The following is a 14,047-nucleotide window of genomic DNA, read 5'->3' as shown; positions in this document are numbered from 1 at the left end:
TGGATGTATTAATTATTAATTTGAATTATTAATTAATGATATCTTTCATAATTCACCATAATTAATAATTAATGGATGAGTTTGGATTAGTCGGAGGGGTAGTCAAGGACTGACCCTATGATGACTTTTGGGTATGGTCAGGGACCTACCTATTTGGAAGTGTACTACCCTTTTATTATGGCCATGGGTCAAATGAGCCATGTGGACGTGATCAGGGATCATCTGGGGAGTAGACGTACAATCCAGCCACACATGTGTTTTCGGTAGTCAGGGACTATACGATTCACACCACTTTATTGGATGGAAGCCCAGGGCTCATGTGAGATATGTGAATTTATTAAAAAAAATAAATAATGGTTATTGTAGAGTTCATAATTAACTGGGTTATGCATATTTAACTAATGTATTTATTGAGTTGCTTATATACATGGGAATACAAGGTAAGGTTAGCTTGTTGAACGATGATTGTGTTTAGCATTTCTTGCTGAGCTTGTGAGCTCACCCCATTATCACATTTCAGGTGCTCGTAGAGTAGGAACGTGATGGAGACATGTGACGGGGACGGATTTTAGCTCGTTGCACATTGATTTATTTTAGCTCGGTTTTATTTTATTATGATTATTGTAATAAAGTTAATGTTTTATGAAACTTTATCGAGTTAATTCAGTGGTCATAGATGTTTGGTTATGTTAGAGGGAATTTCACCTCTATTTATGGATTTGATTTATGTTTGTCAGACACTTATGTTTAATAGATTGGATGATGGAGATTCATTATAGTTATATGTTATAATGGATGCATGTTGAAAATTGGTGGAAGTTATACATCAAATTTTACATACAAGACAAAGAGTCTTTGTGTTAAAAATTTGGAGTGTGACAGTTTGGTATCAGAGCCTAGGTTAAGAATTACCTGACTAAAAGAAGTGACAGTAACAATAGGAGTATATACTTATACGAATTATCTGCACTCTTACCATGCTCTAGTTTAAAGTATAAATTACTTGTGAGACTTATCATTGACATTCTTTATTGAAAATAAGATGTCAGAAGCTGGAAGAGGTAAAGGACGACCTGCTAGAGGCAGAGGTCAGGGAGGTGTCGGTCGTGGTGGTGTTGACCATGATAATGTTTAGTTGGAGGATGCATCTCATGCTCCGAATCCTATGATTGGATTTATCAGAGATATACGCAAATTAGGGGCTGTTGAATTTGTTAGAGCTACCGATCCATTTGATGCTGAGAAGTGGATTAAAGATATGGAAAAATACTTTGAGATGATGGATTGCACTGAAGTGCAGAAAAGGAAGATTGGAGCTTTTCTTTTATCTGGTGAGGCGCGCCAGTGGTGGCAGTCAATGTAATACCCCTAATTTTAAAAAGGACAGTCCTGAAATTTTGGAATTTAATTATTTTAAATGCATTTTAATTATTTAATTGATTATTTATTTTAATTGTTTATTTAGTTAAATTGTGTTTAATTGTTTAGTTTCTTGTATTATTTGTTTATTACTTATGTATTTTATTTATTTTATTAACTGACATGTTTTTAATTGAAATTATATGACTGTTTCAAAATTGTGTTTATATGAAATATTTCGTGTTTCGGTGTTATGTGGTTTCATTAGGGTTTCTTTCTGCTTTTAATTAAATTGTGTTTAGGATTGGAGCCGACATATAGTTGGTTTAGGATTTAAATTAGGGTTTCAATTAAAACCTATAAATACATAAGTATAGGTCTGCCAAGGGTTTTGTTAAAACCTATAAATACATAAGTATAGGTTTGCTAAGGGTTTTGTTAACCATATTCACGTAACAGAGTCATACAGAGAGTTGTGAGGGTAGAGAAACAGAGAGGGAGCTTGAGTAATTTACAGAGAGGCTTAAGGTGGAAGGAGTGGAGTGCTTCTGGGTTGAACCAAGAGCACCGGAGGTGTTGAACGGTAGCCTAGGAGTTGACGAAAAATCCAAAGACGTTGGTTTATAGTTTCAAAATCTAAAACTGCGAGGCAAGTCTCTGTTCTTCTCTTTCCCTTTAATTCGTGTTCTGTGCATGCCTAGTTAGACTCCAGGGTTTTATTAAAGGCTAAAACAGATTGAAACAAACATAATTACATGTCTTCCATGCATATATGAATTTATTTGATCTTATTGTATTAACTGTTTTTTATAATCATTGAAATTCTGTAATCTGTTCCTTCTGTGTTTACAATTAAGCATTATTCTAATTGAGCTCAGTATTATAATTGGATGCCTCGTAATTATTCTGGGACTGAGTTTGAACTCTAAAACAAGTCCATAGAACAATATTTAATTGCACAAAATTAACTGGAATTAAATCTGTAAAAACTTGCTTAAAAATTTCTAGCAGAGGTTCTGTGTTCGTGGCTTTAAAAATTAGATCCTATACATGTTGGGATTGGATCTAAGAGATTTAAGATGAACCTAGGACTGAGTTGGAGCCTAGAACAAGGATTAAAAACATCACAGAGGGTCTAAGTAAACACCGGAGTTGAAAAAGATAAAGCAGGAACGGACAACGGCATGCAAGGGAGCAAGAGCAGGCTCCAAAAAAGGAAAGAGCCAGCTCAAATCCTTAGAGCCGGCTCTTGGCTATTTAGAGCAGGCTCTTAGACCCATAGAGCCGGTTCAATCCATAAAAGAGAAGGCACTACTTTGTTTTGAGCCTGCTCTAGTCCAGAACTCCCACAGTATGTTGTTTTTTGATTTTTCTGTGCGTAGTTTGAGTTGTACAGTGTATGGCATCTCTTTTAAACTATTTTAATTGATGTGTTGGGATTATAATAGACTTAATCTAATATGGAAAACATTAATCCATGATTGAGCTAAGGAATGGAGCAAAATAAATCTAAAGAAAAACGGTAGATTGCAAACTGGGTTTTTGTGCGTCGTTTTGACTATTCTGAGTATTTCTATTGTGTTTAAACTGTTTTAAATATTGGATGGAACTGTTTTAGACCTAAACTTAGTATAGAGGAACATTAATCTATAAATGGATTAATTGAAGGAGCAATATAAAGTTTAAGAAAAACTTAAATGATGCACACCGTTTTGCTAGTTTTGTGCACTGGAATTTAGTAGATTTTTATTATATGATTCAATGATATATATAATCATGTTTCCTCAGTTTTTTAGGTATGGTGATTTATTTATAATCAACTGTACTTAGGTTGGACTTAATTGGTACTTAAATTGTATTAAATTGTAACAATTCATGGATCTTGTTGGAGGATGTAAATGTTTGCATATATTATAACAGTTTACAACATTGGATATGGTTTTTAGGCCTTGTATTGAATGCTTAATATTTATGTATATGGATTCATATATCTTGCGCATAACTTGGAGTATGGTTGATAACTATTTAATATTGTATTGTCAACTATGTTAGCTGGAGGATTGTATGTACCGGTATGGGACGGTGACATAATAGGTATGAATTAGTTCAAGCACTAAATCCTACCTAATTTGGAATGAGTTGGATTAACCATAACAAGGTTAAGTCCTACTTAGATGGATATATATGAACCGGTATGGGACGGTGTCATATTAGAGATGACTTAGTTCAAAACACTAAGACCTACCTATATTGGGAATGGATTAGTTCAAAACATTAAGTCCTACCTAATTTGGATTAAGGTATGGATTAACCATAAAGGTTAAGTTCATCACCTACTTGTGTCATGTCAATCAAATAAATTGAATGACCTATTATGATTTCAGGATGGATTTGTTATACATATATCAAACCACTACACAGATGAATGGTATTTTGTATTAGGAGGAGTACGGAATTTTTATATATATTATATGGTGTCGTGGTATGACCTTGAGTGTCATGACCATGGTTAGGGCGCGTATATCGCCTAGAATGGATAACTGGACATAGGTGGTAAGTCTAGGTACTCATGCCCACCTTAGGGTGCGTATTTGCATGTTGCCTTCTATTCAGGCTGAGACATGCCTACTGGACTAGCGAGCATCTTATAGTGTGTACTAAATATGGACTGCTCTAGATATTGTTGAGTCTTCCTAGGATGTATCTGCGTATCGGATTACTGTTTGGATTGTAGTAAATCAGGACTTGCATGTGGGCCTGACCCACTCCTTTATTTTTCAGGTATTCGTCAGTTCCATGGTTAGAGCTTGGACGTGCAGAGCAGATACAGATATTCATTCCTCCGATTATGTAGGAATCTTTTCTATGTTAGCTTTGGATTTTATATCTATTATTTCAGTTTTGGTTTGAGAATTTTAATAAGGGGTCCAATGGATGGATTCCCGAGTTGCAAATTTATGGAGTTTTGGATTATCGGATTTGATTAATTATGATACAAGGATTGTCTTTTAGTTTCTTTCAGCTTATTATATTTATTTCTTAAATCATTTTTGTATTCCGTGTTCGATTTAAAATACTTTAATTGTTCGATATCCCTCGGGTTTGGGTCTGGGCCTGATCAACTCGTGTCTCGAATCCAAAGGGTATCACAGTCAAAGACCAGGATGGTTGTGGACATTACAGCTATGACCTGGGATGATTTTAAAACTCGGTTCAACGATAAATACTTTCCACAATCAGTGAAGGAGAAGAAGGCAGCTGAGTTCATGCAGCTGGAACAGAATAATGATATGTCAGTCAGTGAGTACGTGAGGAAGTTTACAAAGCTATCCCGATTCGCTCCTCACATTGTTGCGAATGAGTTACACAAGGTTAGAAAGTTTGAGCGAGGGTTGATCTCTCATGTAAAGAAGTTTGTGGTGGGTCATCATTATGACACTTATGCTAAAGTGGTGGAATGTGCCATAGCGATAGAGGAGAATAATAACATTGCCTTTCAGAAACAGAAGGAGCGTAGGACAGAACAGAAAAGTAAAGGGGCTAGCAGTTTTCAACAGAATCAGAGCAACTTTCAACAGAATCAGAGAGGTCAACAGCATCAGACTCAGAAAAACTGGCAGGGTCAATCTTAGCAGAGAGGCAGACAAGATTGGCGAGCAGGGAAATGACAGAGAGTTGGTGAAAGTGAGGAATCCATAGCTTTAGTACTAGCCACACCTCATGATGCACAGCCATATCAGTTTAGCGGGCATTGCTGCAATTGTCGTGAGCAAGGACATTTGGCTTGTAATTGTCCTAAGCCTCACAAGAATAACCAGCAAAGAGGTCAGGCACCACAGCAGCAAGGAGGTGCAAGGGTTTATGCAGTTGTTCCAGATGGGAGACAAGACCGTGCACCAGCAGTAGTGGAAGGTACACTTACTATTTACGGCAGTATAGCTAGAGTACTATTTGATTCAGGTTCTTCATATTCTTTTATTACACTATCATTTGTGGACACACTGGGATTAGAACCTAGACATATGAGTAATGCCCTATTTATTACAACTCCACTCAGAAGCGCAACGGCACTTGATAGAATATGTCGTGCTTGTCCTGTTACAATTGGGGAGTTGGAGTACCCTATTGATTTGATCGTATTACGTATGAGAGACTTTGACGCTATAGTAGGTATGGATTGGTTGGCTAGATATCATGCTCAATTGGACTGTCATGAGAGGATTATTGTATTCTCAGTTCTAGGACAATTACCTTCTCGATATAAGTGTGGGAAGTTCGAGGGCACCATGACTATGGGATTTCTCGCCCACATTGAGGTGGTTGAGCAATGTATGACTATAGAGCAGTTGTCTACAGTGTCAGAGTATGCAGATGTGTTTCAAGCTATTCCGGGTTTACCTCCTAAGAGGGCAGTGGATTTCTACATCGACCTCACTCCTGGTATTTCACCTATCTCTAGAGCACCCTACAGAATGGTGCCAGTTGAATTGAGTGAGTTAAAGAAGTAGACTCAAGAATTGCAAGATCGGGGGTTTATTCGACCTAGCACATCACCTTGGGGAGCACATGTTTTATTTGTTAAGAAGAAGGATGGGTCACTCCGTTTATGTGTTGATTACCGTGCGCTGAATAAGGTCACTATTAAGAATAAGTACCCATTGCCAAGCATTGATGATTTGTTTGATCAACTCAGAGGGGCGCAGTTGTTCTCTAAGATTGACATGAGGACTGGGTACCATCAGCTGAGGATTAGGGAGGAGGATATTCCTAAGACTGCCTTCAGGGCTCGTTATGGCCTCTATGAGTTCTCAGTCATGCCTTTTGGGTTGACCAACGCTCCAACAGCTTTTATGGATTTGATGAACAGAGTGTTTCGACCTTACTTGGATCAGTTTGTTGTGGTATTTGTTGATGACATCCTGATATATTCCAAGACTAAGGAGGAGCATGAGAGACACTTGAGCATTACACTTCAGACTTTGCGTGAGCATCAGCTTTATGCTAAGTTTGAGAAGTGTGACTTTTGGCAGGAGCAGTTTCAGTTTTTGGGGCATGTGATCTCTAAGAATGGAGTTTCAGTAGATTCTGCCAAGGTGGAGGCTGTGATGAGTTGGAAACGACCTACTATTGTCACTGAGATTCGTAGCTTCTTGGGACTAGCAGGATACTACAAGCACTTCATTCAGGGTTTCTCCAAGATTGCTGCACCTTTGACCCGTTTGACTCGGAAGGATGTGAAGTTTGTTTGGGACCACCGCTGTGAGCAGGCATTTGAGGAGCTGAAGATGAGATTGACATCGGCACCAGTTCTTACCATTCCTGTTAATGGTGAGAGATTTGTGATTTACACAGATGTATCACATCAGGGTCTTGGCTATGTTTTGATGCAAGATGATAAGGTGGTAGCGTTGCCTCTAGGCAGCTTAAGCCACATGAGCAAAATTATCCTACACATGACTTGGAATTGGCAACAGTGGTTCTTGCATTGAAAGTGTGGAGGCATTACTTGTATGGCGAGGAATTTGAGTTATTCTCTGATCACAAAAGCTTCAAGTACCTCTACACTCAGAAGGAGTTGAATATAAGGCAACGGAGGTGGATAGAGAAGATGAAGGATTTTGATATGACCCTTTAGTATCATCCTGGAAAGGCGAATGTGGTAGCAGATGCCTTGAGTCGGAAACTGAGAGGATTAGTTGCCTTTATGATGATTCAGGAGTGGATGATGTTAGAGGCATTGGCAGAGTTTTCTATCATGCCGAGTTCTCAGAGTACAGGGGCTCTTCTTTGTAGTTTGACTGTACAACCTACTTTGATCAGCCAGATCATTCATTCTCAGACTCAGGATGACAGGTTACAGACCAAAGCAGTTGAGGCTGTTAATGATGAATGTAATGTCGACTGGACGTATGGAGCCGATGGTGGTATGAGATTTCGAAGTAGGCTATGTGTTCCAGACTTAGTAGATCTCAAGAGAGAGATTTTAGAGGAGGTACACCACTCTAGGTACACAGTGTACCCAGGTGGCACTAAGATGTATCATGTTCTTAAGAGGCAGTTCTGGTGGGAAGGCATGAAACATGATATGGCAGAGTTTGTATCTAGATGTCTCACTTGTCAGCGAGTGAAGGCTAAGCACCAGAGACCAGCAGGACTATTACAGCCTTTGCCTGTGCCTAAGTGGAAATGGGAGCATGTGACGATGGATTTTGTTGTAAGGTTACCGAGATCAATACATAACCATGATACAATGTGGGTAATAGTGGACCGATTGACAAAATCAGCTCATTTTCTACCCATTCGAGCTACTGATACTGTAAAGGAATTGTGTAAGATCTACATCAGAGACATAGTTAAGCTTCATGGAGTGCCGGTGTCTATTGTTTCAGATCGTGATCCTCGTTTTTCATCTCGATTTTGAAGTAGTTTCCATGCAGCTTTTGGTACTCCTTTAAGTTTGAGTACTGCTTTTCATCCTCAGACCGATGGCTAGTCCGAGAGGGTCATTCAGGTGTTGGAGGATATACTCCGTGCTTGTGCGCTAGATTTTCGGGGTAATTGGGAAGATCACATTTCACTGGTTGAGTTCGCTTATAATAACAGCTATCAGGCTAGTATCGGCATGGCACCGTATGAGGCACTTTATGGTAGACCTTGTCGTTCACTTGTATATTGGGGCCGAAGTTGGTGATGGTAGTTTGTTAGGGCCAGAGTTGGTACAAGAGACTACAGAGAAGGTTGCCATCATTCGAGATCCACTTCGCATAGCTCAGAGTCGACAGAAGAGTTATGCAGATAGACGCCGTCGCGTTTTGGAGTTTAGTGTGGGTGACTTGGTGTTCTTGAAAGTATCACCAATGAAGGGGCTTATGAGATTTGGTAGAAAGAAAGGGAAGCTAGCTCCTCGATTCATTGGACCTTTTGAGATCACAGAGAGGATTGGGGAGGTGGCGTATAGATTGGCTTTACCACCCAGATTATCTGCTGTTCATGATGTTTTCCATGTCTCCATGTTGAGGAGGTGCTTGAGGGATGAAACTCAGGCCATTGACTGCACAGAGATCCAGATTCGTCCTAATGCAACCTATGTTGAGACACCTGTTCGCATTGATGACAGTATGGTGAAACAGTTGAGGCGGGCAGAGATACCTTTAGTGAAGGTGTAGTGGAATCATCAGGATGAGAGAGAGACTACTTGGGAGCTAGAGTTAGAAATGAAGGGAAAATACCCACATCTATTCGAATAAGGTACGCAAATTTCGAGGACGAAATTTCTCTCCAGGAGGGTAAAATGTAAGACCCGTGTATATATATTAATTTAATTTAATTTGATTGTTATCTCTGTTTGAATTTAAACGAGATATTGAGATAGAGTTGGTTAAATAATTTAAATTTTTTTAAAAAATTAAATAGCTATATTATCTCACCCGACTCCTTATAGCTCTATAACTTTTCACTGCGTTATATTTTTTTTAAAAAATATTAGCACGATAACGGGAGAGGAAGGAGACCAGAGAGTGATCTGACATCGTGACTTTCTGCAGTAGCCGAGGGAAGGAACGATAAGCGTGAACTCGCGTAGGAAGGAAGAATTAATTATACCCTAGGCAAGTTAATCTTGCTTTGTACACTTATATATATTTGTGACTTTGTTTATTAAGTGTTCTGATTAATCATTATATCTGGTGTTAAGGATTAATAGTATTTTAATGAGATTTTAATTGAAAATAGATTGGCAACGTCATGCCTAATAGATTATTAGAATTTAAATAATTAAACTGTTAGAATATTTATTTGGTGATTGTTGTTTTGTTTATGTTTAAGTATGAAATCAAACGTGACAGTGTTGTTGTAAAATTCGTTATAGGTGATAGGCATGCATACGTGTATGTGTGTGTGTGTGTGTGTATATATATATATATATATGGTGTATTTGAATGATATATTGCAACATGTAAAATTGGTTTGTTATGTATGTATAAATATAATATATAGATATATATGAATATATGATTAAATGAGAATTTGATAAAGAGGATGGGAGGAACTTATTCTTGTTGAAATTATTCATGCATTGATTGAATTGAATTTTATTTTGAAATAATATAGTTATATTCTGTAAACAGAAACAATGGTCATGAACTTGATTAACTTTAATATAGAACTTTGGGTCAATTAGAAGTTGGAATGAATTATGAATACTGGTTGGATCTGGACGTACTTGGGAAGGAGGAATTCAATTTTTTTTGGGTTTTTCTATAGTGTCACTGTAGGGCTTGGTATGTGATACCTCTCGGATCCGAGACATGGGTTGATCAGGCCCAGGCTCAAACCCGAAGGAATATCAAACAATTAATATTTAATGAACACATAATACAAATTGAAATAATAAGAAATAAATAATAAATGGCGGAAACGAATTTTAATTGAAAATCCTCAAAATATAATTATTAAAATCCAAAGCTCCAAAATAACCTCATAAAGTTAACAACTCGGCAATCTCTCAAATGGACCCCTATTAATAATAAAATCTCCAACTGGAAAGGAAATAAAACTTTAATCCAAATCCAAAGCGAAATAAGATAGTAGTCCTACGTAGTCGGAAGAATGAAAGTCCGTATCTGCTCTGCATGATCAAGCTCTAACCCTGGAACTGACGAGCACCTGTAAAATATGAGAGTGGGTCAGGCCCACATGCAAGTCTTATTCTACTACGATCCAAACAAGAATCCGATACGCAGATATATCCTAGATAGACTCAACAATATCTAGAGTAGTCCACATATGTATAAGTACACACTATAGGACGCTCACTAGTCCAGTTGGTCTGTCTCAGCCTGAGTAGAGATACCATACAAATCGCACATAATGTGGTCATGTGTATCTAGACCTACTGAGAACAACAACTACTATCCAACTATCCATCCTAGGCGATATACGCACCCTAACCATGGTCTTGAGACTCAAGCTCATTCCATGGTATCATATCATATATATATAAAGTCCGTGTCCTCCTAATACAAACTATCACCCATCTAGTATAGTGGTTTGATATATGTATAATAATCCATCCCAGAAACCAAATTATGTCATTCAGTTATTTACTGACCTGACACTAATAGGAATTGGACTTAACCTTTATAGTTAATCCATACCTTAATCTATTTTAGGTAGGACTTAGTGTTGAACTAATCCATACCTAGTATGCCACCGTCCCATACAGGTGCATACTGTCCTCCAACTAATATAATTAACAAAAACAGTATAAATATTTATCAACCACTTCCCAAAATAACCATAAATACAGTTTTACTTGTGTATAACTAAATTATGCATCAAATAAAAGATTTAGAATCCCAATTCCAGTCCTGTAAATTGACAAAGTAAGACTACACAATTTACTTTTCCAAACAGTACCATAATTGATGCAATATATAGCAGGTTTAATACATCAGTTAAATCCATCTAAGCATACACATATTTAAATTACTATATGTTTATAACACAACTAAAAACATGATTCATAATTTAAAATCATGCAGAGAAATCAAATTGCTAAAACAGTAAGCAAGATAAATTAATTATCCAATCTTCCACATACGGTTCTTCGTTTAACCTTTTGTTAATTCCATCCTCAATATCTAAATGTAAACATGCTTCCTAACATTTTTATAAGTCTCTAGCAATGATTTACACCATTCAGTAGCTTTTAAACAGCTTTAGAAAATCCAATCTCAGCCAAACAGACCCAAAAAAAACTGTTTCAGTGCGTTTAAGGAGAGAACAGGCTCTCCCAAAATTGGGAGCCTGCTCTAATTTACCTAGAGCCTGCTCTAGGGCTCTTAGAGCCGGCTCCAATGCATCTAGAGCCGGCTCTACCTCTTTGGGAGTCGGCTCTAAGGCTTTGGGAGCCTGCTCTCCCTCCCTTAGCAGCCGTTGTCCGTTTTCCCCTCGCCTTCTTCGACTCAGGTGATTTTCCAACCTCTGTATTGTTTTAGATTCTTGTTCTAATATTCAATTAACATTCCAGATTAATTATAAGGCATCCATATGCATCATTGATCTCAAATAAGCAAAGCTTAAACGCATAAACAGAGAGAACCAACTAACAGAACCTTTAAGAATTTTGTATATCAATTTCATTCAACGAGATTAATTATCAATCACACGTGCATAAAAGATTGTTTAAGCATTCTTTTAAACCCTGGAGTCCACCTAAGCATGCACAGAACACAGATTCATGGGAAAGAATAGAACAGAAACTTGCCTTTGAGACTTTGGATTAAAATCTCTGACTGTCGTCTCTATCAACTCCGGCAACGTCGGTTGTGTTAAACGACGACCTTTGCTGCTCTTAGTTCAGTCCAGTAGCACACACCAAACTTCCCTCCTTGATTCAGTCTTAGCTTAAGCCCAAAACCCTAGCCTTCCTCTCTTTTATCTCCCTCTGTAATTCTCTGTATCTCACTGTCTCTCTGTTTTACAGAATTTGGCTTATTTTTTTAAAACCCTAAACCACCGTATTGCTTATATTTATAAGTTTATAACAATAACCCTAATCCATGTATAATTAGAGACTAAGCCCTAATTCCAATCTTAGTTGGCCTATGAAACTATCTAAGTTGTAACATACGGCGACTTACTATACAAACCTTCTTAGAAAACCCTACTGTTTAATTAAACCCCTGCTAACAAGTAGTTTAATACATTAAACATTGTTACTAATTTAATCTAATTACATAAATAAATATCTTAACATAATTAGTTAAACTAATTTACACACCCAAAATTAATACTCACTAACGTAAATCAATTAATGCAATTTAACACGTATTTAAACCATTAAAACAAATAAATGAAATTTAAACACCTAATTAAACAATTAAATCAAAGAATTAATTAAAACAACGAAACGATTACCAAATAAGCAAAAAGTCACACAAAAATATAATGAAACAAAAAGTAAAATGCCGAGACTATCCTTTTTAAAATTAGGGGTATTACATGGCATATGAGGAAGAGTTAGGCCCATGTAGAATCTAATTTTAGTCAACCACCAGGCCCAATCTGGGGAGCTACACTCGGGTCCAACTGAATTAGAAGTATTTTTTAAAAAATTCTTATTTCTTATTAGTTTTAACTTCGAATAATTAAGGAAAAATATTTTAAACATTTCAAAAATTATTAAATTTTCCAGAATATTATATTTTTGTATAATGAATCTAGTTTTATTTAAAATCCAGATTTTAAATGTTATTGGGTAAGTTACCAGATTAAACCTTGAAAAAAATATTATTTCTCAACACTAAAAGGGAGAGTACGGAAAAACTATTAAGAGATAAATTCTGAAATTTTGCAGGGTATTTTATCTAATGTTAGGCTATGTCCAGAAATTTTGTACTCTCACTAGTTGGATCTTTAGGGTTCTGTTTTTAAATAAAAATGATATTTGGGTGTATTAATTATTAATTTTAATTATTAATTAATGATATCTTTCATAATTCACCATAATTAATAATTAATGGATGAGTTTGGATTAGTTGGAGGGGTAGTCAGGGACTGACCCTATGATGACTTTTGGGTATGGTTAGGGACCTGCCTATTTGGGAGTGCACTACCCTTTTATTATGGCCATGGGTCTAATGAGCCCTTATTGTGTAGACGTGATTAGGGATTATCTGGGGAGTAGACGTACAATTCAGCCACACGTGGGTTTTCGGTAGTCAGGGATTATACGATTCACACCACTTTATTGGATGGGAGCCCGGGGATCATGTGAGATATATAAATTTATTAAAAAAATAAAATAATGGTTATTGTAGAGTTCATAATTAACTGGGTTATGCATATTTAATTAATGCATTTATTGAGTTGCTTATATATATGGGAATACAAGGTAAGGTTAGCTTGCTGAACGATGATTGTGTTTAGCATTTTTTGCTGAGCTTGTAAGCTCACCCCATTATCACATTTCAGGTGCTCGTAGAGTAGGAACGTGATGGAGACACATGACGGGGACGGATTTTAGCTCGTTGCGCATTGATTTATTTTAGCTCGGTTTTCTTTTATTATGATTATTGTAATAAAGTTAATGTTTTATGAAACTTTATCGAGTTAATTCAGTGGTCATAGATGTTTGGTTATGTTAGAGGGAATTTCACCTCTATTTATGGATTTGATTTATGTTTGTATACATTCATGTTTAATAGGTTGGACGATGGAGATTTATTATAGTTATATGTTATAATGGATGCATGTTGAGAATTGGTTGAACTTATACATCAAATTTTACATACAAGACAAATAATCTTTGTGTTAAAAATTTGGGGTGTGAGAATTCGAGCCTTCACATGCTTTGACAACGCAAAAGCCATAATCTAACCCAAGACTATCGAACACAATCTGAACAGAGGTTTCAAGTTAATGAAGATACAAAAGAGTTTTAGTACGTTTTCTGAATTTAACTTTTTTCTATTTTTTTAACTGAGTTTTCTTAAAAAGACTTATTGAAAAAACCCACACACAATTGAGCTTAAGAGTGCACTGATCGGATTGATTCGGCTTAGAAATGTAATCAAAACTAAATCGATTCTAATGATTTTACGAAAATCGAAGCTAAAGCCAAAGCGAATAAATCTTCAACCAATCCAATTTGTACAAGACCGATTAGAATTTGATTGATTCTAAT

Source organism: Cornus florida, unplaced genomic scaffold (genome assembly GCF_030987335.1).
Source record: "Cornus florida cultivar Cherokee Brave unplaced genomic scaffold, ASM3098733v1 CherokeeBrave_3.0.0_Hap2_Chr08, whole genome shotgun sequence".
Lineage (NCBI taxonomy): Eukaryota > Viridiplantae > Streptophyta > Magnoliopsida > Cornales > Cornaceae > Cornus > Cornus florida.
The sequence above is the reverse complement of the archived record's forward strand: the minus strand, read 5'-3'. Positions refer to the sequence as shown.